Raw genomic sequence first — 6,000 nt, forward strand, 5'->3', positions numbered from 1 at the left:
GTGTGTGTGTGTGTGTGTGTGTGTTTGTATTTGAAAAAGACAGATAGGGAGAGAAAGTTTGTGTGCGTTATTTCTCTCATGCATACTCAGGTCTGAGGTATGCAACCTGGTGTGGGAGTGTGTAAACACATGTGCACGCAAATATGCACTTTTGCACACTCCTGCCTGCTTGCTTGACTCACACACACACACATACACACACACACACACACTTACTCGGAGCCAGTTTTTCAGCTCATCCTTCAACACAGTGTAACATTGGGTATTGTGCTCACTGGTGTGGACAGATGTTGCAGAGTTGTCAAACAACCAGCTGAAGGAAAACTGTGTATGAATGCGACCTGATCAGACGCCAACCAAAGGTTCAGATGAAGCCGCCTGTTGTCATCTGTACAATCATGGCAATACTTCCGCTCAAAGATGGTTCCCAGTTTGTTTTGAAAACAAAAAAACGTGTTTGCAAGGAGCATCATCTTGCTGTCAACTTGACTGCCTGACGTTTTACAAAAGTATCTGTGAATCTGAATCAAAGATACGAATAAACATCTTGGATTTGCTGCTGTCTGTGCAAGGAGAATATTTTCCACATGAGTCAGTACCGAAACCAGAGTCCTACTCCAGAAAAACTGGGTAAATTACACTTCTAAGCACACAAATGCATGTGCAGTAAAGCTGCTATGGCTTTTCACATTCGGTTTGCTTGCGTCACGGCGGCGTCGCATGAAGAAAGAAGAAGATACGATTCCCTACAAGCGACACAAACGCGCTGCAGGCTGGCCGGTAAGCCTGTCTGCATAATGGAGCCCTTGTAGGAAGCAGCTGAATTTTATTCTTGCAGCAAGTTTTTTTGTCCAAATCTTATTCTGTGACTCTCTGCCAATGAACTTGCATGCCTACAGAAGCCACATGACAAAAAACATGGCCAAGAATGGTAAATTTAACCCAGAACATAAAGTATAGGTGATGCTATTCATGTTGGAAAACTTTCTGAAGGTCGACAACTTCCTCTCTTGGTGTCCTTTTTTAAGTATTCAAACTTCTTAATCACAGCTTTTAATGACTTGGTCACTTCATGTTCTATTCCCATCTATGTGAGCCTGTCCACTGAGCCATGAGGGGGAAGGGTTGGTCCACACTTCAACTGTAACCATTTTTTTCTCACATTGCTCACAGTGCTCACAGATTCAGCCAAGACAGACACAGTTGGCTGTACTTGTGTCCAGCGCCTGGCTTTACTAAGAGCTGTGAACCTGGTTTAAAGCGTTAATCTGCTAGATCCATGTTCGGTTTTGTTGCATTTTGCTGTCGCTTAAAGGGATTTTTACAGGTTAAGACCCACACTGGCTGAAGAGGAGCAGATACAGAGAAAGAGCTTCAATGATCTGGCTACAGGCTGATTTAAAACGATGGAGACAGAGAGCGGTATAACTGACAGTGAATGACACGTTAATGTGAGAGATTATTACTTTAAGAGGAGTTAGTCTGGAGGCTAGTAGCTGCTATGTGGAGCTTTGAAGAATCAGCATTATCAAGGAACAGCGTGTGTGCGTGTGTGTGTGTGTGTGTGTGTGTGTGTTTTCCCGGTCCAGCTTGGCCTATAAGGCTGGCACTGCCCACTTGTCTGTTCTGCTGTTACCATGACAATGGCCACCATGCCAGGCCAACACCATATGGTTGCTATGGTAACGTTCTATTTTTTTGGCTGATGCCGGTGAACCAGGTGTATCTGCCAGCTGGTACCGACAGGTGGATGGTGGGAGTGAGTGTGTGTTGTTGTGTGTGTGTGTGTGTGTGTGTGTCTGGTTTCGAGCAGATAAACCAAAAACACTGAGCCTCCAGGAGACAGAATAAACTGGGAAATAATAAATCAGAGCACTGTGTTTTGACTCATCCCCAAAGAACATGAAACACAGTTACACTTCCCTACCAAATGTGAGAAGTATAAACACCATTAAAAAAATGAATTTAATAACAAAAGGTTTTCTTAACCTGTCCTTCCAGTCCTGCTAGGGGAGGAATCAAAGAGCTGGGAGTTAGCAGCAGCCTAATTTGCTGCCTGCCATAAACTGAGGGACAGTAAGTGAAAGTTACCTGACGCAGTTGCTTTTGACAACAGAGTATTTGTTTTATCTTGTAGCATGTTTCTTTGCTGTAGCATGTTGTTGTGGTATGCTTCGTTGTTTTAATAAGTTGCTGTAGCATGTTTCTTTCCCATAGAATGTTTCTTTGGTGTAATAAGTTGCTGTAACATCTTACTTTGCTGTAGTATGTAGCATGTCTCCTTGCTGTAGTATGTTTCTGTGGTGTGTTTCTTTGCTTTAATAAGTTGCTGTAGTATGTTTTCTAGTGTAGTATGTTGTTGTAGCATGTTTCTTTGGTGTGATAAGTTGCTGCGGTATGTTTCTTAGTAGTAGGTTTCTTTGCTTCAGTATGTTTTTTAATTGTTTAGCTCTTAAATGTCTAAACGCTTGCTTTGGTCATATGTACAGTGTTGCCTCATGCCAATAAAGCCGTTTGAATTTGAATTTGAATTTGACTGATGTCTAGAAGCATTACATCATCATAAAGAAAGACCTCAAGGACCCTGACAAACAAAGCCAACAGTTGGTCATCAGTGTGGCTGAACCAGCGCCTGTAGTTCTTGTGAGAGCTGAGCGCTATTGGTTCTAGTTGGCCTGTATCCTGTGTGTCCACTCTGCCAATTCAGTATTCAGATATTCAGTGAGACAGACCTGTCTGAGCAGTTGTCAGTTGCTCAGTTCTAGTGTTTGGCACTGCTTGCACTCTTCTTTTTCACTGCCTTTGTGCATTGCTTGGCTTGTTTGTGCATAACCACCACCAACTGTCAATCAGACGAATAATGTGAGAAGAGTGGCAAAGATGGGATGAGTGATTATGATACTCATGTAAAGGTACTGGTACTTTAAAGAAATATTACTCGAGTAACAGTGAAAGGACACATTTCACTACTCAATTAAACAAAAATCTATCAACAATACACAAAAAAAGAGCAATCCACACCACAGCTGGTCCATTAATGTTGGCTATTTCAGCATTTAGCCTGTTATCCCGACCCAGCATGCACCTGTTGCTTGCACAACATTGTGTGTTTGATTTGGGTCAGCATGCACACTGGGTGCTGCATTAAATCACAGATTAATTCAGGTAGATAATGTACTCACTCAAACACAGTACCACAGGGAATTAACCATTATCACTGAGATCCTGGCTCACCTACTTCGTCACTTGTCTTGGACAGCTTGGCAGCAACTTTTGCTTTTAGTTGGGTGTGTGTATTTGTTGGAACCAATCAGATGCCAGAGTCAACAGATTGCAACACATCAAACTGACTGCATTATTGAAATGGATCCATGTAGTATATGGCTCTTTGCCCTTTTTATCAACTAGTTTAGGCTGTGATTCAGCTCATGATGTTGTAATTGTGCTATTTAATCATGCAATGATTGCTTCACCAGGGTTTTGCCTCCAGACAAAGGTGGCAAACACTGAAAAACATGCATGGTGAGCTGGTGCAGAAAGAAGGCAAGCATTTGGAACAACAAATGTATTCTAATGGCACAAAGTTACTACTATTTCATTCAGCAGCAAAATATTACTTTGTGAAGCATTTAAAAACTAATTGGCTGACGTTTTATAATCCTTGAGACATATTTATACTAAAAAAAATGTATTGTATTGTTATTTTACTTCTTAATTCACGTTAGGTGCACAACATTATTATTATCATTGCTTATTTATGGCAGTCATGTTCTGACTTGTATTGTAATGTAAGAATATCACGTCTTACAGATTTCTGTTTGAACTTTTGGATTCAACAACATTCAAACAAGATAACAAACCACAATAGTTAAGAAAAAGCCTTTGCATTTTTCTCTGAATTTTCAAGAAAGGCCGCAGCCAATAAGACAACGGCAGGCCTACCTTTGCGTTGGATAGGTAGTGAAACCCCTGTGCACTAATGTCAGGAAGCACACTGTGTCTGCACACGTGTGTCCACCGGGGACAGGTTCTAGAATCCTGGTGATTCTAAGCATTGCTGGATGGAATGTTGTCTGGTAGTGATGTCATACCTGTACAGACATTCTCCCTCCAGAAAGGTGGATGAGCACAAGAGGAGGTGGGATGAAGATGGAGGTGGAGGTTGCAGCTGAGCGCAGACAAGCAGGAAGTATCTTTAGATTGGGGGGAGGATTTGGAATTAGTGAAGAAATCTGATTAAATGTGGGAGCAGGAAATCACTGCATTTTGTGTAAAATGTGTGGCTGCATGCAAGATCCTTGACACAGCACAAGTTACACATTGTGCTATTGTGCTATATGTGTATACTAATTATTGCAGTATATAGTCACACAGTTGCTGTACAAGAAAAAAATGTACTTTGCCATTTTGTCTTAACAGGAAATTATGCAATATTTGTGCCTGCGGAGATCAAACTGTGATCTTGAAAACACCACTTCCAATTAAATGTAAGGAGAACATTTACTGTCATACATTCATATTTGTAAAGATCCTTCACACAGTGTCTCATACGATGGAGCACAAGGGCAAGTAATTCAGTCAAAGAAGTCTACAGCATAATATATGACATGTTGCTCTCTAAGCAGCCTACTTTGTTTAATTCAAAATTATGACTTTTTTCTCAACACGCTTCAACTTGTATGTTTTCTGTCTTTCTTCCCTTCAGAATTTCACAACTTTACTTTCATTTTCATCTCGTCAAATGGTCTTAATTCTCAAAATCTCAGTAAACATCCCTTTTCTTTGTGGGACAATGGCGTACGTCAACAGCACAAGCTTTTTCTAATGCTTCCTGACTTTTTGGAGCATAGCACACTTTTTCAGGTTGCACCTATCTTTCTACAAAACTTGCTCATTAGTTTATGGTATGGAGCCGCAACCCACCTCATCTTTTGAGAAGATGTGCACTCTTCCTGGTTTGTGAAATGATTTCAAAATGCAATATTGCAATCAATCTTTTGCATAGCTGTCACTGTGATATTGACATTGATGTTGAGACCATCACCATCATTTTATGAATAGAGGACGTGTCTCCATTAGGATCATGTGGAGTATAAAGAATGGGTGAGTCCCAAACTTGGGGTCATAAGGTTTATAATTGACATTCACAGCAGGCCAGGAAGGACGGGGAACATGAAAAATTACATCAAGCTTTGGAGCCTGGATAAGAGTTTGCTCTTGCCAGAGGAGAGGTGTGTGTGTGTGTGTGTGTGTGTGTGTGTGTGTGTGTGTGTGGTTGCTTTTCCCTGTGCATGCTCATCTCTCTCTGTGTGCCACTGTAAATGTGTGTGCCAACATGTACACTATGAGGATCTGTGTGTTGGTGTGTGTGTCTTTGCCCATGGAGAGGAGAGGAGGTAAATTCATATCAGAGTGTTTTTGCTACAGGCATGGTAATTATGGCAGTTTTTAATAACTATGCTTTATAATCATTTAGCACTGATGATGCACACACACACACACGCACAAACACACACACACACACACACACACATACACACACACATCTCTTGAGGCACTAATGAATTTAGATGTGATAGGCACTGAAGCTGAACTTAAGGGAGGGGGGGGGGGGGGGGGCAGAGAGAGATAGATGGATAAAGAGCGAGGAAGGCCAAGAGCCAGAGAGGCGGGGAAACTTTGTTTTCAGTGTAACAAAATAACCACTTATGCATGAAAATGTTGTGCTTCGTCGATCATTTTTCATCAGTGTGTTCAGGGAAAGACTGATCGCTGCTTCAATGAGTGTGAGACCGTTCTAATACCGTGACAACACAGAGAAAAAAGAAAACAAACATTTTCAAATTGCTAATTCAAATTTATCGGGAGCCTAAGTGTACAGAATAGTGGCTGAGAGGAGCGATAATTGTTGGTTACAGGTTGTGCTGCCTTTAATTGTCTTTAATCTAGTGATCTCCAGTCTCCATCACTCCATCCAGGGGTCAGGAACCCTGCAAGGGT

Source organism: Pempheris klunzingeri, chromosome 18, assembly GCF_042242105.1.
Source record: "Pempheris klunzingeri isolate RE-2024b chromosome 18, fPemKlu1.hap1, whole genome shotgun sequence".
Classification (NCBI taxonomy): Eukaryota; Metazoa; Chordata; class Actinopteri; order Acropomatiformes; family Pempheridae; genus Pempheris; species Pempheris klunzingeri.